Here is a 25,261-nt window from a genome sequence, read left to right on the forward strand (position 1 = left end):
TATGTTATCACAGCTCTAGACAGTACGGACCTTAGTCAGAGTAGTTGACATATTGAATTTCATGGCAGTGAAATCAAGCCATTGGCAGAGGACATCTTTTGTGATACAGACTGATCCTTTCGTCCACAGAATTAGTCTCTCCAAACATGGACTTTCAAGAAAGAAGTTCAGAATTGTGTGTAGCGAACTTGCAATTCTGGGGGAAGAGTCTGAATTTCAAGATATAAATACATTTCTTGGAAAGAAAGTCTGAATTGTGAGATATAAATTTAGTTATTTTTGAGAACTGTGAGATAAAAGTCACAATTACCTTTTTTATTCAGTCAGAGAAACTGGCTTTGGTACTTTCACATATTTCTGGTGGCCAAAAAAATGTAGAGATTAGGTGTGAAAAATAGATGTGACCCATGAGGGTACCATATGAGCAGAACAGATTTTTGTAAAAATCGCTCGTTAGTTGAAATTCTTGTGCAAATTTGTACACATTTTGAGTTCTATATCTCTGTGAGGGGGTTGTACTTCTGTCTCTCCCAGGCTTGTTTGTGTCAAGTTAACTCTGACTGAGGACCTTAAGATAGCTTTGGAAGCTACTATAACTAACCATTTTGACAAGTATTTTTATCATACCAATTATATTATTTTATCACGTTAATTATAGCTTTCCAGTAGGGCTGGGCGATATATCGCATGCGATTGTCATGCGCATTTTGTCAGTAAAGCCGGTTCCCTGATTACCGCTAAATCGCCATCACCTGCTTTCAAATGGAGCAGCATTTAATAGACAGAGCCGTAAATCACTGACAAGCTACGCAATATCACATTCATTATCGCAGATGAATCGCCTTCGATAATGAACGTGATATTGCGTAGCTTATCAGTGAACTACGGCTCTGTATATTAAATGCCACTCCATCTGAAAGCAGGTGATGGCGATTTAGCGGAAATCAGGGAACCGGCTTTACTGACAAAATGTGTGTGACAATCGCATGTGATATATCGCCCAGCCCTACTTTCCAGTTCAAAGATTTAGTTTGATGTGGCCTTTTTATTGAATAATCCACACATTATTTGAAGTCTGTGCTTTCTCTTTTAAAGAAATCACATTTGTGCTGGGCCTAGATGACTCAGTTGCTTTTTCTGGGCTGTCAGCTTCTTGGCTGCTTGTCAGATGAAGTGTGTCCAGTGTGTGCCATTGAGTAACGTAACAGCTAGTCATTAACCTTTTGTGGCATTTAGCGAGTTCATTGACTTACATGTGATCCAGATAACTTATTCAGTGTAAAGGGTCTTTTTTGAATATGGCAGATAACACAATTTTAACAGAATGGTATGAGAAGAATGTTTTTTGGGCATGGTATCATGGTAATTTCAACGTGTTTTATGATAGACTTTTGCTGTTCTCTTGGAGTACAATGTAAATACTATAGGGATGTGCCAAACATTTTCAAAATCAACCAGTTGCTGAGTTCCTAGGTCACAAGGTAGACCCGTATAATTAGTTCATCTGATCCTGATCAGGTGCATTTAACATTTCTTCACAACGAAGCACAACTCATTTTTAAAAAAACTTAAAGGTTAATTCACCAAAACTGAACCCTCATGTCACTCCAAACCTACTTTAATTCAGATGTGAAACAAATTGTAAGATATTTTTAATAAAGTCTGTCCCCCCATTAAAAGCCCATTCCCCCAAAATGCTTCAGACATTTCAAAATGTTCATAAAGAGATGCAAAAGAAATCTCTAACCCAGCATTTTTTCCAGATCTTCTGAAGAGACATGGGCACTTTATATGATGAACTTACTTAATTTAGGCTGTTATTCACATATAAACATTGATCTATGTACATAGATAGAGTGCATCAAATGGGAAACGGAAGCTCAGATGCTGTTTTTGACATGCAAGAACTAATCAGGTTTATTCTTGTGTGTCAGGCAAGCTTGTTTGAGCTTCCAGTAGAAGAGGTTTGTTCTTTCAATTACGGCTGAGCTCCTCTTCTGACATACTACTCGCCTCAAACTTTTTTCGCCTACTATAAAGTAGGGAAGTATGCGCTTTTAGACGCAGCATTGGATTAAACTGCTTGATTCACATGGATTTCCTTTTAGTTTATGATTTTTTTAAAGTGTGAAAGTTTTGGTAGAATGGACTTCAAGAGACGAAAACCTCAGGATATTATAAGACATCTTTTTTTATATAAAATATCTGTGTGTTTTGAAGATGAACAAAAGTCTTATGGGTTTGGAATGACTGTAGCTGTAGTGCTTGAGAAATACAACAGTATAAATCATAGTATGTTGCTAGGACAACCAATTTATCTTTAGTAAAGACCATAGTACATGAAAATGTTAATCATCCAGTACCATGGTATTTATCAGCCATTTAATACCATCAGTGTACCGTGATTCTGTTACAGTCAGCTACTTGTTTTTGCAAAGGCAGCTGCAGAGGATTCTGCCAAATTGTGTGAGTTCATGAAAATGTGAGACGCTAAAATGGCTCCTTTTAGTAAACACTTTCAGCTCACCACAGCGTGCTCCATCAAGTTTTCAAAACAGATATGCCCCATTTTCCCCGTCCTCGCAAAAGAATGAAGGACTGTGGGAGAGAATGGGAGGAGAGGCTGGTGATCCTGCAGCCAGAGTCTGTAATTTGACATAATTAGGGAGAAAAATCTGTGCTTACTGAATCAGAGAAGGAACTGCCAGCATCAGCATCTTTCAGCAAACGCACCGCAGGCTCAAATTGATCGCTTTTCGTGTGGAATCTCTCATATCTTTTAATCTTTACAGTAATCTCTTAGGATATGAATTATTTGTAGTGTAATGGAAGACCAGCTCCTGCTGTTTCATGTGGTGTGCATTTAAAAGCCCATCCACATCTGCCAAATGCATTTGACTTGATCCCAGCAATTGATGGTTTGATTATTGGCCTTGAATTTTGTATGTGGCTGCATGTTATCTGATTTCCCCAGGGATTTCTCTTTGCCTGGAGAAGAAGGACAATGTTGCCATGAAGCCAAAGCCAAGGGTCTCGAATTTCTCTTATTTTCGGGCTGGGAAACTTAGCCCTCGTCCACCCTTTAAGAGCAGAAATTTTGTAAAGCGGCAGAAACACACAGTGCAGAGGGTGATGGAGAAATCAATGGAAAACAGAAAAGGCTCAAAGAGCAACAGGGAACTGAGGTGGGAAGCCTGGAGTGCAGCTGTCTCTTTCTGGCAATCTCCACATTGACCACAGACAGAGGGTCAAAAGGGGCAGAAGGAAGAACAGAAGAGGTGGCCTCGCGCCACCGTCGAACATGTTGCTGTGTCTATAGAAAACCGCTCCAAAAAGGCAAAGAAAAGCTACCACCCATCCCCCAAACACACACTACAGATGGAATCCCATTCATTTTGAGAAGCGACAGTGCCACAAACTCCTCATTTAGAGCCACCAAATCCCATTCTGTCCTTGCTGTTTGGAGCTTAGGCGTCAAGCCCAGCACCTCTTCTCATCTCTCACTTACAAGCAGCGTGGGGTCAGGGGTTAGTGCGTAATTGAAACCGGCTCGGACTCGCTGAGAATAGGGGCTTACATCAGCCCTCTCGGCCCGCAACAGCTGCTAGCTGCGTCTTCCAATCGTGGCAACAACCTTTTTTCCCCCCGCTAATGTAATCAGAACGCCAGGGCAATGGCAGTTTAGACAAGCCGGGCACTCTGATGAATTAACTTGAGCTCCTCGTATGGATTAGACCTCCTCTTCCACACACTCCACTTGATGACCTGTTTTGCACTCTAAGTGTTGTCGTGGGCTGCATTGCTGGAAAATGAGTTTAATGCAGCAGAAGTTTTCTGCACCCACACAATAGTGTGACCACGCAGCCAGAAATAGATTGCAGCCTTCTCGCTGGCGTTGTAAAAGCACAGAGTCTGGATGTGCATTTAGGCGTCTGAATAGGCAGAGGTCAGGACACGTTGTGTTTGACATTTCCATTAAGACCCAACTGAAAGGTTTCGCAAATGGCATCTATTATTATTATTTTTTATTTTTTTGCTTTTTACCAAACTTTGAGGAAAAATATTTAGTTTGAATGCACATTTTGCTGAAATGCTGCAAACTAATTTAAAAGGCTAGTACAAATATTTCTGGATGAGAATAGTGATCGGCTACTTTTTTCAGAAGTATTTTTCCCAGTCATTTCCACCAGTGGGGTTTCAGGAAGGTCCTCAATAAAGGGTTCCAAGTCATGAAAATAACAATTATGGTCGTTAACCAAATGTCTGATGTTAAAATTAATAATGAAATTTAATTTATACTATACTTGTTTAAATAAGTAAATAATAAATAAATAAAAATAAGACATTAAAAACTGAAATAAAATTAAAAAATGACTGTCTAATATTATATATAATGTAAAAATATATAAAATTTAAATAAAAATATAAAGGACAACATAAATCAATTGATTTATAGACATTTCTTAAGTATGATTTATATTTATAATTTATATTTATATATTTATATTTATATTTTATGATTTATATATATATGTGTGTGTATGTGTGTGTGTGTATATATATATATATATATATATATATATATTTTTTTTTTATTCCCATTTGCTCAAATAGCAACAAAATAAAAAACTCCACGATAGTGTTTTCATGACTTTCAGTAAAAGGAAAAAAATTTAGTGGGACTGATGATGGCAGTCAGAAGAGAGAACGATGTCAAACTTATCATCCCTCCCATAGATGCTGCATTAGAAACACCCTCGCATTAGCATTAACTTTTTTCTTATTTATTTATTTTTTTTCTGTAATTTGATGCAAAGGTGATATAATACAAAGAATAGTGTTATAAATGTACATACATTTAAAAAAAAATACAAATCGTGGCCTAGTGGTTAAAGAGTTTGACTCCTAACCCTAAGGTTGTGGGTTCGAGTCTCGGGCCGGCAAAACCATGACTGAGGTGCCCTTGAGCAAGGCACCGAACCCCCAACTGCTCCCCGGGTGCCACAGCATAAATGGCTGCCCACTGCTCCGGGTGTGTGTTCACGGTGTGTTAGTGTGTGTTCACTGCTGTGTGTGTGCACATTGGATGGGTTAAATGCAGAGCACGAATGACTGTATGTCACTTCACTTCACTTTTTAAACACGTCATCACAGTCTTGTGACAAGGGTCCATGGGAGTGGCAGTTTTGGTGATTTCTCTGATTGGTGGATTCAAGGCTCTGCCCACTTTAGGATTGAGGATAATGTAGTTCTTCACAGGGAATTTGGCAGTTAGCCTGCTGAATGTTTTAAAGATGAAGTTGAAATCACACTGAATTTTAGCTTCTACCGAATCAAATATCATCTCCTGGTAACCTCAGAGCTCATGGTAGGTCTGTCTCGAACAGTTTATACATTTAAAAAAAAAAAAAAATCAATTTCTTTATGTAGATTTTTTATTTCTGAAACCCAACTTGTTGCTAAAGGCATTTTATATACCATGCACACATGCTATACTAGTAGCTGTAGGTGCTTGTCCACTGAAGCACAGTTGTCTTAAGTTCATAATGTATTTGTATCCAGTATCACCCCTGTGGTTTAACACAGTTGTGAGTTCATTGTGATGACAAGCCCGATAGAAGGCGGATCAATGCGTGAGCGTGTGCTCTCTGAGGGCCAGACGGCAGCGATCTTTGCCCCGTCACTGCTCCATGTTTGACGACAACACTTTGATTGTCAGCCATTTCCGCCGGAGTGGGCTTGCTCATTGGTGTGTGTTCGTCAGGGGAGAGTCCTGCGACTCGAGCCCTGACTTGACAAGGGGGCCGAGAGGATCGTTTGCCCTGTCAGATGAGCTCGTGGGGCCGAACACAGCCACGCTTCCTATGCATCTTTACCTTGCGTTTTCTCTACTAATGGTTCGTATTTAGTACTTTGCTCAGAGAAAACACATCCGTAATCAGGTTGAAGGATGACTTCCTCTCTGAGCAGCGATAGCATAGGGGATAAGAGGTTTAAAAACGGTGGATTGTGTAGCAGGGTAAATGCAGCTTTTGTGTAGTAATGATTGGGGTGTCTGGCAGGGAGCAGATGGGCTAGCTCTCTGTCTCATTGTGTCTGGCTCTTTCTTTTTTTCATTTTGGCTGAACTAATATGCCAGATGGTGGTAAAGAGGAAAGGCCAACAAGTAAGCTGGGGCATATGGGGAGCCTGGTAAAAAATGGGACCCTACTGCGGCGGGGGATGGGCGGGAGACGTGTGATACAATAGCAGGTAATTAAGGGAAGGACTTGACTTCGCTGCTAAGCCTTTGTGCGCGGCAAAATATTTTTCAGAGGACCTGCCGTCAGCATCAGACAACACTGCTGTATGTCAAATTATTCCACTGATTTCGCTCAATCAGCCGTGATTATTTTTTCAACTTTCACATCTGTGTTTGGGACTTCATTAGGTGCTACAGTCTTATGGATAATAGTCCATTCATGGTATATTTGTACATTCGTTAATCTGTTTGTCTTTTGTGTGGACTATCATGGTGTCTGGACAGTTAAGTCTGAATTCACAGTTTCCGGGTCCAGATGTACTGTCAGATGAGTAAAGCAAACGGTGCTAATATACACTTATGGTGTTCTGTAATAGCTTGAAAAATCATGATCCTAACCTTTATCTCCAAACTGAAATGGTTTGGAAAATATTGGTTAAAATGGTTAAAATATTGGTGACTGGATGCTGTGAGCTTGGAGACTAAAGTGTACACCGCAAGTTTTTAAAAGCCTAGCTTAATAAATAGTGCTCCAAATTGGCTGTTGAAACATGCAAGGTTTGGACCTGGAAAGTGTGTGTGTGTATGTGCATGCATGTGTTATAGGCCTACCTATATTAAATTCTGGGTTAAACCCCCTGTGTGAGTTCCTCTCACTCTGTTCAATATGTATCACTTCAACACCTCAACATCCACACACGCAGGCTCAACACTCAGGGTTACAGCCCATCAACTCTGTGTCTGTGTACACAAGCTAGCGCTCGTCCACCCGCCAAAAGTTTGGCCTTCATTCCCAAATGCATAGCTCACCCAAGTGATCTACTGCCACGGACTGGTCCAACTGACATATGTATCATATTTTCTTTTGGCCCGTGTGTCCAAACCATACTTGCCAGTGATGTACAGTCAACAGTAATCACATCAAAAGAAATATAGACTTGAATAAACTGGCGTGTTGTTGGGTTTTCAGGGTTTTTCCTGGTCAAAAATGGGCTTTGGTGGTGGCTGACGGTCATCCATACACACACAGTAAAAAGTTCCCTACCAACATGAGCCAGACAATAAGTTTAAAATAAATACAAATACCTGTCACTGTCAGGACAGATAATAAAATAAAGTGCTTACAACTACTTTACATGTAAACGTGACCATTACCAAAGTAGTTAAAAAAAGAAAAGATTTGGTCATTGTTTACACTTGGTTGCATATTGTTTTATTTTTATGGCCCTTCATTTTCTTCCAGACTGTAGCTGAAAATTATTCAATTTTACAACCTCTCACTGTCATCCTTTCTTGCCCACTTTGCAAAAAAAGCTGTGATTTTTCCACTGGCCTTCATAGCTTTGTAAGTTAAGACTAAATGATTTTATAGATAATTTACTACACATTGTCATATAATTAACCTGAAATTTTACCTGAAATAAGGCTAAATCTTACTAACCACTCTTGCTAAAGGAGTAAACACCCTTACGATCTAATTTCTGAGGTGTTCTGAGTAAATGATTTATTATAAACCAATACAGACAGTGATGTCATGCTTGTCATGTGACACACAGCAGTTCTATTCAATTTTTCCATTTTTATTTGAAATAATCCCAAACATGTTAACTATATCATGAAATATGTGTAAGTTAATGCATTTTGCATCTTTATAGGTCATGTTAGTCACATAAAACACATCTTTTTACTTAAGCTACCAGATACGGGTGTCATGCCATAAAATATTTTTAATATGATTGACTTCATATTTAACACTAATTTAATAAAAACATTGTAAGTTACTAATTATAACACTTTCATTGTAAAGAAAGAGAGCAAAGAACATTTACATTATCACTGACTTCAGTCTAGCCAGAGTTCAGACACTCTCAAAAACTCCCATTATAATCATCGAAGCTGTTTAAACTGTGAAATGCATATATTACTTACATCATACGCTCATCTGCACTTCGTTGTTTCTGATGAGAGAATTTAATTCGCCAGAGAGCAGAATTCAGTCAGCGAGCCCGTGCAGTGAACAAAGCTCCGGTTGTATTAGCGATGACTCATCTCAACGCCTCTGATTGGTCATTGCATTCATAAACTCAACAGAATCGTCTATGATTGGTTTAATGTGCAGCACTGTGTAAACACGTCTCTCTCTGGCTCTGCATCAGCCAGTGTAGGCACATGCCCCCTCGGGTCGAGTGAGCCTAACGCCTCTGGTTTGAAGACTGGCCGCCAAAAAAATTTCAATGCAGGAAAAACCCAATTTTTCCTTGGATTACCGCCAGCGTCACCTTCTTTCAGCTACACGTCCGTCTATCTCATCAGCTTTAAATCCATTTAAGTATCTGCGAAGTGTGATAAGGAAGCTCCTTTTTAGAGTGTCCAAACCCCGGCCCTCCTGTTGGCTGCTGGTTTTTATGTACTAATGGCATTGGCCACTCTCTTATCTGTCTGTCACACAAGCCCTGCTCTGAAAGCTTCATTACCCAGCTCCTATAGAGTCATCCTTTAATACGAGACCGTAATCATTAGAAGCTGGTCCAGTGTATTCACCGCAAAATTAATTCGGCATCTCTCGCTGGAGTCGATAGGTGACTCCCTCGGCCTCTTGATGTGAGGTATTTATAACAAACTGTTTGTCATTGGGGGAGTGTCGATGGTGACTGGAGAGGAAATTGAGGGCAGTTGAAAAATACAAATAAAAGTGACCTCTGTGTGTAGGAGACTCAGAATAAGTAAAAAAGTCCCTGAATGTGGTTTTACTTCCTTTTAGTACTTTAGCTTCTCTGCATTTCAGGGATTGTCTTATCAGTATGTAAATATAAATGGTGTGCAGTTGATTGCTGGAACTATCGACTATCTGCAAAAATCCATGCAGATAGTTTTTGCGGGTTTCGTCTGTTGCTGGAGCAGCTGAGAAGGTCTGGTGTCATTAGACAGTACGAGAATTGGTTGATAAGATGTTGAATAAGTAGAGAAAGATCACCAGTTTGCCTTCAAGGCTGAGAGGACGCGAACATCTTTAAGCATGACTGTTGAAATGAAATGGAAATACTTTACAATAAGACTCCATTTGTAACATTAACTAAGGTTGATAAATTCTGTAGAAGTATTGTTTCTTGTTAGAGTGTGTTAATTTCAACATTTACACATTTAAAAATTTTAAAGTTGCTTCTGTTAACATTAGTTAATGAACTATGAACTAACTTTAATGATCAATATATAATTAATATAAATATTTTTTATTCATTTACAAAGTATGGTTCAGCACTATTGTAGTTTTCATTCAGTTTTCATTTGAAAAACTATCGGTTGATTAATCGGTATCGGCCAGTGTGGTCCAACCGAGCTATCGGTATTGGTTAAAATATTATTAAATTAATTACCTGAGGTTGATTGATTAAATCAAGTGAACCACAATGAATTGCATATTTCAAGATTTGCTAATGAAGATGAATTATTCATCATGAAGGTAATGAAGAAAAAAATATTGTGGCAGATGTGTAAAGCATAGAATAGACAAATAGTGACTTTAGAAGTCAAAATATTGTTTATTTCTATATCACTGAACATAAGCTGTTTGCTGGCCTACAGTATACAGCAATCCATTGAGCAAACACGTTTGTTAATCTGTTTTCACACAGAATGTATTATTTGTCAATATTTTTTGTTGCTTTATGTACATATATGTTGGATGGACACTTGAACCATTGCATCACATCTCACTATTTTCTTGGTTTCTCACACCTTGAACAGCACATTCTTCTGTTCTGCTGCGCTCTGCCCAGCTGTTGAGCACAAGAACCGGTCCTGTGTGACCATTATAAGAAATAATCCAATCATTGGTTAACAAAGTGTTAGCTGTGAGTTAAGATGTGGTCACATTTACCTACAAAATCCAGTCATTTCAATTGGGGAAAAATTCCTGTGTGGGCAAAGGATTTCAATACACACATTTCACATCAGGTTCAGTTGGTCTTGATAAATCACTGGTTTGACCCTCAGAAAGCCTCTTGTGCTTTATACACTATTGACAATAGACAATGAACCATTTTGCCAATGTTACCACCTTTAGTATTTTCACTTCAGTAGGTTTGTGACTTCTCGCCGTAGCGGTTTGGTCCGAGATGAAACCATGTGACATTACTCTTCTCCCCAGCTGCTTGCTAGAGGTCCCTGTCTTTGTTTTTTGGTCCACTGGGCTGCAAGGGAAGGTTTTTTTTTTTTTTTTTTTTTTTCCTCTCTTTGGAGAGGTGTGGGGGTTGGGTTTGGGCTCAGTCTCTATGATTTACTGCAGCCGAAAGACCAGCTGCCCCTCTGCGTCTGTTCAGGCTAACCCTCCTCCTCCTCCTCAGCCACCTCAGGCACTCTGCCATTGCATGTGTTCATCCCAGACCCGAGGGCAGTGGACATCGTTACCGCTCTCTAATAAAGCTATCAACATCAGAACTGCTGCTTAGGCCAATGACATTCATGTATTAGGAGTGTGGTTTTGTAACGATATCTGTGTTTTTAACAAGACTTAGATTTAGATTTGAGTAGATAGCCATATTTTGACCTGAGGTGAACTGCTGGGTCGGTAGGCCACTCTGGGGGGGATGGGTTGAGTGTGAGCGAGGGGGAGAGACCAATTTCAGCTTGGTGCAAATGATTTGACAGCATGAATCAGCCAGCAGCCTTGTACAGAAATGAAATAAGCGTCTGCTAAATGATTAAATGTAAATTAGGGGCCCATTTAGCAAACAAAGCTACACCAATTTGGACAAGCAACAAACTGAACTTTTACTTGCGGAATTAAGCTGAAATATATTGAACAAGTCTGAACAAAGATAAGTCCACTTAGGAACCCACAGAGATTGTGTGAATCCCCCCCCCGCCCCCCGCCCTCCAGACCAGTTCAGGTATTGCTGCATATCCATTATCACGATTGGATCCATCCATGATATTACTGAAATGTTCTTGAAATGGAAACTACGTAATTGAGTTGACCAAATTTTTATGTTATTTACCAGTGGTTGCGGTTGTTAGGTTATTTTAAATAGCATGAACGTAATATAGGTTTTGATTTGGCATGACAAATGACTTTCAGAACACCTGGGTGGAGATCGATCTTTTAACTAACCTGGGAATAATTGTGTCAGGTGTACACCATAATGCTGATGCACAATGTTATGATTGACTAAACATGAAATGGAGACTTTTTGCACACGAAAAAAAATAAATAACGACTTTATTCAACAATTCCTCTCCTCTGTGTCTCTCCAAATCAGCGTAGTGCCATTTTGGCAATTCTGAGCAGTACGCAAGCGGCGTACACTCTTCTGTGTCCTCTTCTGTTTTCATCATGTACAAAAAGTATTCTCGTTGCTTCATAACGTTACGGTTGAATCACTGATGGCCGATGGACTATTCTGACGATGCTTTTCATACTTTCCTGGACCTTGACAGTGTTACTTACTTGGCTGTCTATGGGACAGTCTCAAGCCTCCCGATTTTCATCCAAAATATCTTAAATTGTGTTCCGAAGACGAACTAAGCTTTTACACGTTTGGAACGACATGGGGGTAAGTAAATAATGACAAAATTTTCATTTTGGGATGGAGTATCCCTTTAACAGTCATACTAGTAAAAGTTGTGTTGACTCTGACAGACAGACACAAGTCAGGGTTTAGACAACTGGAATCTCCCCCCTGGTGAGACCTTTACATTTTGGTTGGTGGTTTCTATAAACAGACTGTTGCCAGCCATATCTAATCCATTAATATTTCTGTTACGAGCGCTATGCCTTGCGTACACACAAAGAATATCATTTACCCATGTCTGTATGTGGTAGTCTGTTTCAAGGCCTCTCATGGCATGCTCACAATCCCTCTGCTGTGCATATGCCAGTGCGGTGGGCGGACTGTAAACATATCTTCTCCTTAAAACATTAGCAAGCTTCACCTTTCTCTGTAGTATCATTAGTATGCTTGTTGTTCAACTTTGATGTCAGTAAGTTGGTAATGTGGTCATTTAGATTGCCTCACATTCTGAAAGGTTTCAATTCTTTTGCTCAATGTTTTTTTTTTTTTTTTAACTAGTCGCAGGTCTTTTATGATGGTTTGTAGACAACAGGGAAAATGCAACTCATCAACATAGATTGGTTGAATGGCACGAATGCCCTCAAAAATTAATTATAATTAAATAACTATGAGTGGTAAAAGAAAATATGGCCCAGACAAACTTAAATACGGGTTCTGTTGTATTGAGGATAAACATGGTTTGTGCTGACCACAGTATGTTTTGTGTATTGAGTTATTTGTCACTGTGAGCATGAACCCATCAAAATTTTTATTTTGTGCTGTAAATAATTTTGGTACTGAATCGCCACTTGATGTTGAATGTACATTTTGGTCCTGAAGCAAAAACAGGACCACTGCTGTAGATCATTCAGAGCTACAATCACACCCAGTGTCTTTTGTACTTTCACAAGCCTTGGAGATTAGGTGAATCATTTTCTCTTGGTCTCTAGACTCTTGATTGATTAGAATTTGAATCCTGATTACAGGGTGACACACATGACTTCTGAACTCAATGCCTATGCTTGTCGGCAGTTACGTTGCATGAATGTTCTAGGATAAGCAGAGCTCTAAAACTGTAGTTTAACTGAATTAACTCAAGTATGTCAGTTAATTGATTTGTATCATATTTAACTGATTGAAGGCCAGTACTCCAGTGGCTACAAATACATATAATTCTGTTTAATAGTTTGTTTAATTGGCAAGTTTCTTTCAGTCACGTATGATTTTATTTCTTCTGTAGCACAGAAAAGGAGATATTAGAAATTGTTTTTTTTTTTTTTTTTTTTTTTTTTTTTTTTACATGAAGTGAAATCATATTTATAGTGACATATAATTATAATAATAATTTTTCAAAATAAAGGTCCCAAAAGCATGTTTTCACAATGACGCATCCTAAAGAACGTTTGTATTCCACAGAAGAAAGTAATATGAGTTTGGAAAAGCAACGTTGAAGAATTTTCTTTTTTGGCCAAAACGGTCCCTTTAAAAGAATAAAAAGTGATGTGAAGAACATCAAAATGCTCATCCTAAACTGAACTGTTCCTTTATTCCTTTTCTAATAGAGCATGAGGGTTAAAAGTAGCCTACTCTAGATCAGCAGTGTTTATTATCACTGCTTTGTGGAACAAAAAAGCCTGTTTAGCCACAGTTTCCGTTAATATTGCCCAGATGTCAAATTACAGTTTTGGGACCAGAGAAATGCCCAAGAAATGTGGAAAGGCACAGGGTTACGGATTATAATGTTATTGGTGTTTTCAGGAGGAGTGGATTTGTTTTACATGGATCACTGGTTTTCACGCCGTCTCAATGGGAATCGTGTTCCGTATGTGAGGCAACAGTGGATATGGCTTCCAGATTTTATATCAACAAATGAAACTAGCTGTATCCTGTCTTGTAAAGGCAAATTAATTCCAAATCCACCAATCGAACCCTCCTAAAAGCTGTGGCTTCCACATGCAATTGTGAATCTAGACTATACAAAGATTAATGTTGACCGTATTGCCTGTTTATGTGGTGATTACCTATGAGTACACTCTCCCTGCCCCTGAATTTGAACCGGTTATAGCAAGGCACTGAGTAAAAGGGAACTCCATCCTCCTAAAGCCACCACACTTAAGTGCTCTGTGCACACATTTGTGTTACTCGAGACTTAAGTCCCACTTCATTGATCCTGATCCCGTCTTGAACCCTGTAATCTCCTGATGTCAGCCAGCTTAGAAGACTTCCCACATTGGACTTTGCTTGAGGGGACTTTGACTGAGTCTGTTATGAAGTAGCCCATTATCCTATATCAGCCCATTGGGGTCCCAAAATAACAGGAAGTGACCCTGTACACCACCAGGATGAAAAAACATTAGCAGTCCAACCAGACTTCTACATCCTCTGAATTAAGAGGCATCCAGACTGACCACAATCCAATCGCAGGAGGTCGCTAAGTCACTCTTGGTTGTTGGTCGATGTTCTTGCTTGGCTGCTATGTTAAAATGAATATCAAAAGTATGATACTATGAAGTCAGCTTAATTGTTAAAACTATAATGACATCAGTTGTCCTATAATACTAGTAGCACTGCAGTGCCAATCACTAATATTGGCATCCATGGTAAATATGAGCAATCAAATCATTTAAATCAAACCACATGTTGTTCAGGAAGGTTTCTTCTTACTTATCCAAAAACAAACTCCAGAATATTCAGTTGCCAGACATGATTGGAACTTCAATATAGGGCATCATGGATTCTATCAAATACCAGCAGATAAAAAATTCTAAATCTCACTGCCTCTGTTAGAAATCTTATTATAGGCTGTGGTTGGATCTTCCATCAGGACAACAATCCAAAACAAAATCAACACAAAAATGTCTCACTGAGCACAAAATGAAGCTTCTGCCATGGTCGTCTCAGTTCCCTGACCTGAACACTACAGAAAATGATTGGGATGAACTGAAGATAAGACGCACCAACATGGAGCTGCGAATCTGAAGGATCTGGAGGAATGTTCTCTGATCTCTTGTCAGGTGTTCTCCAAACTCATCAGGCATTATAGGAGAAAACTCAGAGCTATTATGTTGGGAGAAGGATGTTGCAATAATTGGTTGCCAATAATTGTGGCTAATGTGAACTAGAAAAAAACATTTATTTCATAATAAGATTTCCCCCCCACTTTCCATTATTTAAATGAAAGATCAAAAAGATATACGATGCAGATTTATTTTAACGGCCACCTTTGCTCATATTTACCAAGGGTGCCAATATTAGTGGTTGGCACTGTAGGCGGCAACTTAATTTTGTAAACTGAGACAGACGGCTGATTTCTAATGCTTACAGTTGTATGTATATGTTGTAAACATGGTCAGAAATCTCTTAAGTGGATGTTAACAGACGTGACAGAAATAGATCTGTTCTTTAGACCTGTTGCTGTCTATTATTAACCAAACACTAATTTTAGTTGTGGCTATACAACTTTAGTAGTTTCAACTGGACACAAACATATTTTTTAAAGAAATAATAATAATAATAATTTACAATATTTTTTTAAAAATGTATTTCATTTAATTTTTTCTCAATAAATGTTGTATTTTTAAATGTTTGTTTTTAATTTTATTACTGAATGTTTCATTTTTTGTTTTTGAGAAATTGAATCTTAAAAATCTGTTTACTTAGATGTTAATTGGCTTTATTTAGAAAATTCTCTAAACTACATGTCATTGTTTTAATTTAATTTGTTAATATTTACATTTAATATTTAACTTCTAAGAGTGTGTTTAGTAGCACTTTTGACTTGCAGCACTATTGAAATTATAGTACCTGAAATTATATTGAGAATTTCCAATTTGACTGCTATTGATCCTAAAATTGACTGGTAATTGTGATATTGTGAAATCGTCTGCAGTGTCCAGTTATATTAGGCAGCAAATCACATTAGCACCACTTATTTCACTCCCATTGGTATTTGCCTCCTTGCTTGCTGTACATGTTGGTCAATGTTATTGTATCACCATTGGTCACTGACACTCATGTTGGCTCAAAATGCCTCACTTCCATTGAAAATGAATGACTTAACAATTGCTTTACAGTGTTGGCTCTGACACATACTGTGTATCCATATAGATGTCTAGTGTCCCCTGGTGTTTGGAGGGCAGCGGATTTGTTTGCTCATCAGAAGTCTCACTGCATCAGTTCTCTGTGAGTGGCATAAACTGACCTCATAGTTCAGTGCACCGGCTCTCAAGATAGATCTGAAAAACAAAACCATGTCAGTATTCTGGGGCGTCTCATGAATGTGACCCTCAGTGCGCTAATAGCTGTCTGACCTGCCAGTGCTACGGTAATCATTCCTAACAAGCCTTTCCTATGTTTATAAGCTCCAGTGTTAGTATAAAACCTATGTACAGGTTGACTTATTTACATTTACAATCAGTCCGACTCCTAGCCAAGCAAATGGCTTTGAAATTAAGTATTATATAGACCTTGGTGTTGCTGACACCATGTTCTACTGGCTGCATGAGCTTTGCATTCCTTACAGGCTCGTAATGCCTTGTTTGCCTTTGGAACAGTTATAGGAGTACTCCAAAAATAAATTAATCCATACTTGCTGATTACTGCCCTGAAGAAATGTGCAAATATGATTGCAAACATTTGCAGAAGAGCATGACGTGGGTGTCTCCTTAGTGTAACAGCGGTTTGTTAATTGGGTCCCCAGTAAGAAGCCGAAGCCTGTATGCTGTGAAAGTGTGTTTCCTGCCTGTGCTGATGCCTGCAGGGCAGCTGCCTTTGGTAACCACAGGTTCTCCTGTGAGAGCCTTTGATTTGGTCAATAAAGTGAGCCTGGTGATTTCAGAGAGCCTCTCGTGTGTATGTTGGTTAGGATTATGAAGGTTTGGGAAACCTCACATCTGGTGGGCGAGAATGTAGCAGTTGACTGGCTTTGCTCTTTTCGTTCTGTGTTTGTACTTAATTAAACAATGCTAATGTTAGTTAGCTAAACAAGAAACAAAGAATATATTGTGACATTTAATAGTATAATACATAACTAGTAACTTAACTAATACTTACCTAGTAACTAGTTAGCATTTAAATTACCTGTGTTTACATGAGGGTCAGTAAATCATGATTTACTGACCCTCATGTATTTCATCTTCAGAACACAAATGAAGCAATTTTTATATTCTCTCATTCTTTGCCCATCCATTGAAGTTCCAGAACAAATGGAAGCTCAAACATGCTTGCGTGTCTTTTTTTCAGAAGATATTTACATATATACAATTACTAAAATAACAAAACAAAAAATCAAAGTTTTAATAGACTAACAGACAATCAAGGACTAAAATGAGGGACTAAAATCTCTCAGGTTTCACTAAAAATATGATCATCTGTATTTTGAAGATGAGCAAATATCTTAGGCGGTTGGAATGACATGAGGGTGAGTAAATGATGACAATTTTCATTTTAGGGTAAACTATTCCTTTAATTCTGCATTGTCAGACCAGGTTGTCATGCTGTCGTCAGCTAGAAAGTTTCCAACTCATGTTAGCATGTGATTAACAGGCTCATTACCTTAAAGATTGTGTTTTGTTAATCGTGTCAACTTGCACTAACTAAATGAACACTGTAAAGTGCTGTCATGTCTTTCACCTGGGAACCCGAAACTTTGTGGAGGTACGGTTGGAAATATACCAAATAAATGAGTGATATCAGGTCTTGGCGGCCGGACAGAATTGCCACGGGGGCCATGTGGCATATTGACTTTCATTAGATCTCACTCAACGCACAATTGAGTTTGTCAGTGAAATGCGATCAGACCCATCAGCTGTCTGCTGGAGATGCTCCCTGTCCCTGCTACCGACATGTTAGTGGGCCCAGATACCTTTTCACAAAGCATCTCTTCATTTCGCTTCCTCTCTTTGCCTCTTCCAGCTTAACAGACCCGTAGTAATTAATTGTGCCAGACAGGGTCATCTCAGACTGAGATATGTGGATGACATTTTTATTGTCAACATTATGAGAATGTTCTGTAGTTTTACAATGGTACAGTTACGGTGTTCAGTGGTTACACAGTGGTGCTACCAAAGTACTGGATGATTTATATTCATAAACATATATTAATGCACCACATTATTTACATGATAATCTTTGTACTGTTGTACATTTATTCATTAATTTATTGTTAATTAAAACATGTAGTAATAATAATAATTATAACAACAACAACAATAATAACCATTAGTGTTTTTAATAGTTATTTTTATTACTACTACTACTGATAAATTAACATTATAATTACTATTATTGTATATTGTTAATGAATTGTTAATGTTAATTAACTATTCATAATGATAATAAATAGACTATTCAATTATTATTACTATTAGTAGTAGTTTCTGGATCATATTCTTATAATTTTGTGCAATATAATATTAGAGATAATTAACCTGATTATTTCTTGAAAATCAACTGCATTATTGAACCGTTGTATATTTTTGGTTTCAGTTGGCACTGATTTTTAAATGTTGACCTACACATGCAGAAGAATCGTTGTCAGAGTTGTAGTCATGTTCATAGTTTTTAAGATGATAAGAGTTTTTAAGTATGTTAAGTTCATCAACAGTTCATCTATTTTGAAATATGCCTTGGGACCTGTTGTAATCCAACAAAATGCCTGTGCGAAGCCCATAAGAAACTGATCAGACATGACCCTGATGTCCGACAAGTCTTTAATCGTTCAGCCAATCCGCTTACTAGTTGATTAAGAGAATATGTAGTTTTGCACAGTCTTAATTGTCAGTGACATGCTGTGCCCTCAGTACAACATCAACTGTTGTTTTTGCTTACTAGCACAGACAAATATAATGTACAGTGACACCAATATGTCACCAGAACATGAGACATTTTGAACTGGCCTACAAAAGCAGCCTCTGTCTCTCGAATAGTCGGGAGGGCAAATGAATACTCTCACTGAAGTACTTAATATGCAGGATTTGTCCTCAAAGATGAACAATTACTGTGGAGGCCTGAGAAGGGCCAAAAGCACGGTGGACGAATGAAGAGAATGGTGTTTGTGTTGGGTATTTTGTTAGTGTGACACCAGGAGTGACCCTTCAGAGTATTCAGTGTCAGTCTAATTGTGAAGATAAAACAGGGAGAGCAAACCAATGCAGTGGCTCTCAAACAGCCTGGAGCCATGAAAGGGCCCCTTTATTCCACGGGCCGCGCTCCGCTCATGAGAAACTACAGCCATGCCTGTAAACCTGGTCTCACGGCGATCAAAGTATCTCATGCTGATGAGCCTTGCAGTGGTTTCCAAATCAAATCATGCCGTTTAACGTGCCCGTGCACTTACGACCAGTTTGAAGATGATATTATCACATTGGATGGCAATGTTTTGCCACACACACACACCGTGGGAGCTGTGGTTGAGCTGTTAACCGTAGCTTTTCACCGGGAATGGTTTGGGTGTCCTTGCAAATCCTCCAGTCTCTTGTGGGATTAGGGACATTAAACCCCTTTTCCCCCTCTCCTCTTTTCACAGGGCTGTGTCTCACTCTCTGTGGAATGCTACTTTACCGTGACCTGTTACCCACACGCTCAATGCATTGGGAGGTGGTTGGGGGGGGGGACGTGTGTGGGTGCGTAATGGGAAGAGGGTGGTTCGTAGCGGATGTGTGTTCAGGTGAAAATACAGTAAACCAGCAGCATGTTCTCCTGATCTTTTCAGGATATGAAAAGGAAATGGATGTCACCGTAGAGAGAAATTTTAGTGTGTGGTGGATGCTAAAATCAGTCATATATGTGCAGATTTACACAGTTTAATAGTATTTTTAAACACACTCAATTGCAGAATTATAAACGGTTGAGTAGAGTTGAGTTTACCCATTTCTAGGTTGAAAAGAGGATTGAGTTATTTGCAACATTCCTTTCTCGGATCCAAGTGACAGCAAACAAGTAAAGATCCTGCTTATTAAACAAATGTTCAGCCGAAAATAGTCTCAGGCTCAGACGGCACAACCACAGACTGCCCACTGTCTGTTCGCTGACTGTCTAAGGCTTGTTGCATACAAGACTGGCAAGAGTTGGCAAAAAGTGTCAGTTCTGATTGGCTAATGTTGAGCAGCTTCTGGGGGGTTTTATCAGTTAGCCTGGAAACAATGTTGTTTAAAGTAACCAATACATCAGGATGACATTATGACCACTACTAAAGAAGAGCTAATCTCTGGATCTGCTAAAAGTTTACCAGGTGAGTGAGTTTTGTTTCAGGCACTTAGTAGCAAGTAAATGAGATATCTTTGAGCAGTTCTGTGTGTTATGTCTAATTTAAAAGTTCTAATTTAAAGAGGTAGTTTACCGCTGGCAAGATGGGCTTTGATAAAACGTGGCTGAAAGCCGTGAACATTTTTGAAATCGGTGCTACATGACTAGAGAAAACGGAACTTCAACACCCGTAATTCACTTTTGATTTTGGCGCCGGCCCTCTAATGATCTGACTGTGTGTGCGGGAATACAAACAATTTGATGTGTTTTACAAAAGCCCTGAAGCTGTCAAAAGTCTCCCAGATGACACAAAATGACATGTTTTTTCTGTATCCAGCAGACTTCCTGACAGATAAACAGGGATAACTGAGTGCAGGAAACAAAGAGAAATTAGGTGAAAATAATTGAACCTATTCTTCAATGTCTACAATTTCTTTGTGTGTGTGTGTGCGCAGCTATTTATTGACTGATATGTTGTGCAATCACAAGTGTTTTCCCACGGTCTATTATTGTGATATGAACCATTTCAGATAACCCCACCCTTAAACAACATGTAAAAACAAAACAAACTTTGATTTGCTGCTTTATATTACTGACAAGCAGACTCTTGAAAAGTCAGACTCAGGGCTTCAGACTGCAATGGTTGTAAATGTGACACAAAAGAGCTCTTTGCAACAATTTAAAATCTAGTTGCCATCCACAACAGTCTGTAAAACTTTGCATGCATCCATATGTGAATTTGCCAGATATCATTTCATGAGGTTGCTTTAGTAATTTGTGGATTTAAACTGTTTCCTGCATGCAAAACTGTGATTTCAGATTCATGAACGGTTGACTCTTATGAACCAGTTCTTTTCACTGAGTCATTCAAAATGATTCACGATACTCAAGCCTCAAACTCGCTTGCGGTTAACAGTTGGTTTTCGGATTTACAGTGAATCGTTCACAGTTAGCATTGCACTTAATCAGCTGAAGCACTTCTGAGCAGCTGTTTTTATCGAGCAATAGTGTAAAACACTAGTGTAAACGTAGCCTTACATCTGTGTGGGTTGGACGGTTACACACTACAGCCTCATGTGTAAGCCACGTCTCTGGTCATCAATGTAAACTAGCTATAGAGAGCAGACTGCTCTGTAAGCTTTCGAATCGCTCTCATCTACACATCGCCATCATTTACCATGGATTTACTGTAGTAACACTCACTGCACCATGGTATTGTAGCAGAAATGTGGGATATTCAATATAATTATAGTATGTATTTGTGATTAAGCTATAGCATGTGTGCATTTATACAGAGTGTTTTTAGACTTCTGTTTTTCATACAAATAGGCTACCTAAAAACCATATAGTTATATTTTTACCATGATACTGAGGTTCTATATGTGTGGTATTAACTGTGTTTATCATGATTTAAATGTATGCCACTATGGGAGACCAATACTTAATAATAAAAAAAAAAAAAATAAAAAAAATTAACTTGGTCAGAATAAATTTAACCATATAAAACTGAAATTTTTTACAGATGATACTGATTTTGATAAACAAAAATTTACCTCCGCATCCTAACTCAAGCTACTATCAAATGATCATTACTAATAAACAAAAAATTAACATTAACACCAAAAAAAATACTATAATTCAAACAATCAAACATGCATCCAGAAACTAAAAAATATATATCACAAAAAAATGCAGAAACTAATAAAAATTTCATTTTATATCAAAAATCTGACATTAAACTTGATAAATCATTATAATGAGCCCAAATTAATGGTCTGGTTTCTACAACTTTCACTTTGGAGAAAAAATCTGGCTTTAAACTTGAAATAAATAAAGATTTGACATTTATTGTGATAATAATCGATTGATATGAAAAAAAAAATTATTGTGATATAATTTTTTTGCCCATATCGCCCAGCCCTACTACTAAGTATTTTTTTTCCAGTATAGAGTCCTGAAAGTGGAAAGCTTTACTGATCAGTCAAATGTTTAGCTGTGTGAGACTAAAATCCATAGTCTTGTCACGCCTGGCATAATGTCATTTGTCATTACTTTTCTTTTCAAGGTTATTTCCTCTCTGTGTGTCAGCTAGCATTTATTCATTCAATGGTAACATGATTATGAAGTGTGATGAGCAGTTGGCTTGTGGGTCATCATTTGAAGGCACTTAAACTATGACTGTGCAGCTTTAGCATCGATCTGCTCATACATTAATGCACTTTTGAGAAGTTGGGATCATTGATTTTATCACTATGTGATACTTTCCCTTCAGATCATTTGTACCTGCATAGATGTATTTCGTGGAGGCAGATTCAAGCTCCTATTTGCTTTGCATTTTCTCCTCTTGTCCTCTATTCCAATGCACAGGTGCTTTTTTGGGGTTTTCTTTTTTGGGTTAGATCGATATCGAGTGGAAAAACAGCTGCCTGAGAGCCAAGTGCTCACTGTCACAAAGCAGCCATTGTTCAGTAACTCAAGGATTGAAACTAAGCAATCCATTTTATTGGTTTAAGCTATTGTGCCCCAGTTTTCGCCATTCGTCCTGTTTGGGCTGAAGGAGTACTGCCAAGTGTTTTTTTTTTCCCCCTTAACAACAGTTTTGTGGGCATTACACTTAGCATTGTGTCTGTCTGGATTTGTCATTGAGCCCTAATGAAAAGTGTCACTGAACAAAAGCTTGAAAAGTAACATATTGGAAATCTAATGCCATCCCTTCCCTGCTACTCTATTATAGTATTTCTAAATTAAGACCAGTTAGATTCACCTATGGACTTTTTGTTTCTAGAACAGGTGTTGAACAATCAGTCTAAGCAGGAGTAATCTGATCTCATAAAGAAAGACTTGTGAGAACACAGCAAGTGTATTAATTTTATGGCAATACAGTGCAAAGATTGAGGGGAAGAAATAATTCAGCCAATGTTACAACCTAGGCCCGTGAAAAACGTGCCTGTGGTAACATTGCTGCTACACTGCATTGCCTTTTGGGCATTCAGTGGATGAAATGTCCAGTGAGTGTCACTAAAAGTATGTATAGTTTTTATCCGAACAGATCAATGTGAATCTGGCAATATTTGATTACGTTGGTTGTTGTACATATTGCGGCAGTTCTGAAATGAGATTTCCAGTGAGTGGCGCTAAATGGTTAATGCATTTGAAAATAATGTACTACTTATACTAAATCGGTAGTGTTAACAAAAGCAGACTTAAAATAAAAATGAATTTGCTGAATCAACCATGCCAATTTAGCTTGCTTGTACAAGTTATAATATAATCTCTTTTATAATGACTTGTTTTATGAGACTCATACTCAAGCTCTCCACATCTATTCCGGGTGAGCTACTGAGCAGTTTTACTATACAGCAGAAAAACCATACCAAGATAGCTGCAAACATCAATATGTATCAACTTACATATCATGCACTATGGTAAAAGTGTTTTGCGGTCATAACATAGTATTGTGCAAGGAGCCATGTGAAATTAAGCATTTATAAATCAATAATCTGTCCCGTATATGTAGTCACTATTGTTCATTTCAGATGGAAACTGCAGTAAATTGTATAGGTATGCTTTGGAGTTTTATAGAAATGTAGGTAGAGGCACATTTTCCAGTGAGCCTGAGTTGCTATTTTAATAAGCTGGCACAGTTGCTCAGAAGTAACTACCAAACTGCTATGTGATCAGACACAGCCCTCTGGAACAGATAGTCCATCTAGAAATGGATTTCTTCAGCCTAGATTCTGTAAAGTACCATTTTTGATTGAAAAGAATTTCACCTCCAGAAACTGATGTTCTTATTATTGTCTCAGAGGAGTAAAGTGAGCCCACAGGGGCAGCATGTGAAAAAAGACGGCAGCTTTAAATTGCTCCCTATGATACTTCTGCAATCACGTTGTGTTAATTACACAGTGTTTGGCTTGTGGTGAAGAACACATTCCATCAAGTCTGTGCTTTATTTTTTTTTTACCCTGACATTTTGATGCCTGAAGCATTTCCACAAACTGAAATAACCCAGAATCTCACAGACCTTGGATCATTTTCTTCTCTTAAAATGGCTGCCTGGCCCTTTCACGTTCTGCCTGTGGGGCTTTATAGGTTGTGGTTAAATGACTTTTAAGAAATGTTTATCCTTCACTGCTCATTTGTCTGAAACATTTTAAGCTGACTTCCATTCTTCATATTTGAAGCTTTTTAGTTGCATTTCAGGATATTATTGCCTTACCAGATAATTCCTAATCCTCTCTTTTTCATATTACCTAAAACATAAATGCTTCCTTCCAAATTAAATATTTTGAAGGTATTGTGGCATTGTATCCTGCACCATAAGATAAATAATAATTATTATTATATTCTTATATATAAATATATAATAGTTGTAATGGGGCTCAGTATTGCTTTGGACCCGTTTGACATAAATTTTATGGGAAAAAATCCTAGTGAGGCATTTTTCAAAATATTGTCTTTGGTACACAAAATAACTGTATTCTTTATTCACTCACAAATAAATTAAAAAACATTCCAGGATTTTTCTCTATATAATGGCCTTCAATGGTGGCCAATGGGCTGAAGGTCCAAATTGCAGTTTCAGTACAGCTTCAAAGGGCTCTACACGATCCCAGCCAAGGAATAAGGGTCTTATGTAGCAAAACAATCAGTAATTTTCTTTAAAAAAATACGAATTTATATACTAAACCACAGATACTCATCTTGTACGTAATGCGTAATCACATTGTAAAGTTTACGCGTGACATAGGTGGAAGTACCGACCCAGTGTTTATGAAGCGAACGTGCAAATAAAGTCAAATGCCGAAACAAAAAGGTAAAACAATGATGCTGGAGGAGAAAGTGAGATGGAGTTTTTCGTGTGACCTTTCCAACGTGATTACGTAATGTGTGAATTTGCGGATGCACTTCGTGGAGCTAGTGCAAGACGTACATTTATAGTAAAAATGTATATACATTAAATTTTTTTTCATAAAATAACATTGTTTCGCAAGATAACACACTTATTCCTCGGTTGGGATTGTGTAGAGCCCTTTGAAGCTGCACTGAAACTGAAATTTGGACCTTCATCCCATTGGCCACCATTGAAGTCCATTATATGGAGAAAAATCCTGGAATGTTTTCCCACAAACACCTTAATTTCTTTGCGACTGAAGACAGAAAGACATGAACATCTTGGATGACATGGGGATGAGTAAACTATCTTTTGTTCTGGAAAGAAACTACT

At 38.1% G+C, this 25,261-nt stretch overlaps 1 protein-coding gene across 1 annotated transcript in view; it reads left to right on the top strand.

The window, feature by feature from the left end:
* Positions 1 to 25,261, top strand: part of LOC109078834 (SET-binding protein-like) — a 61,844-nt gene that overhangs the window by 14,565 nt on the left and 22,018 nt on the right. The gene's annotated exons all lie outside the window — the stretch shown is intronic.

Source organism: Cyprinus carpio, chromosome A5, assembly GCF_018340385.1.
Source record: "Cyprinus carpio isolate SPL01 chromosome A5, ASM1834038v1, whole genome shotgun sequence".
NCBI classification, from domain to species: Eukaryota; Metazoa; Chordata; class Actinopteri; order Cypriniformes; family Cyprinidae; genus Cyprinus; species Cyprinus carpio.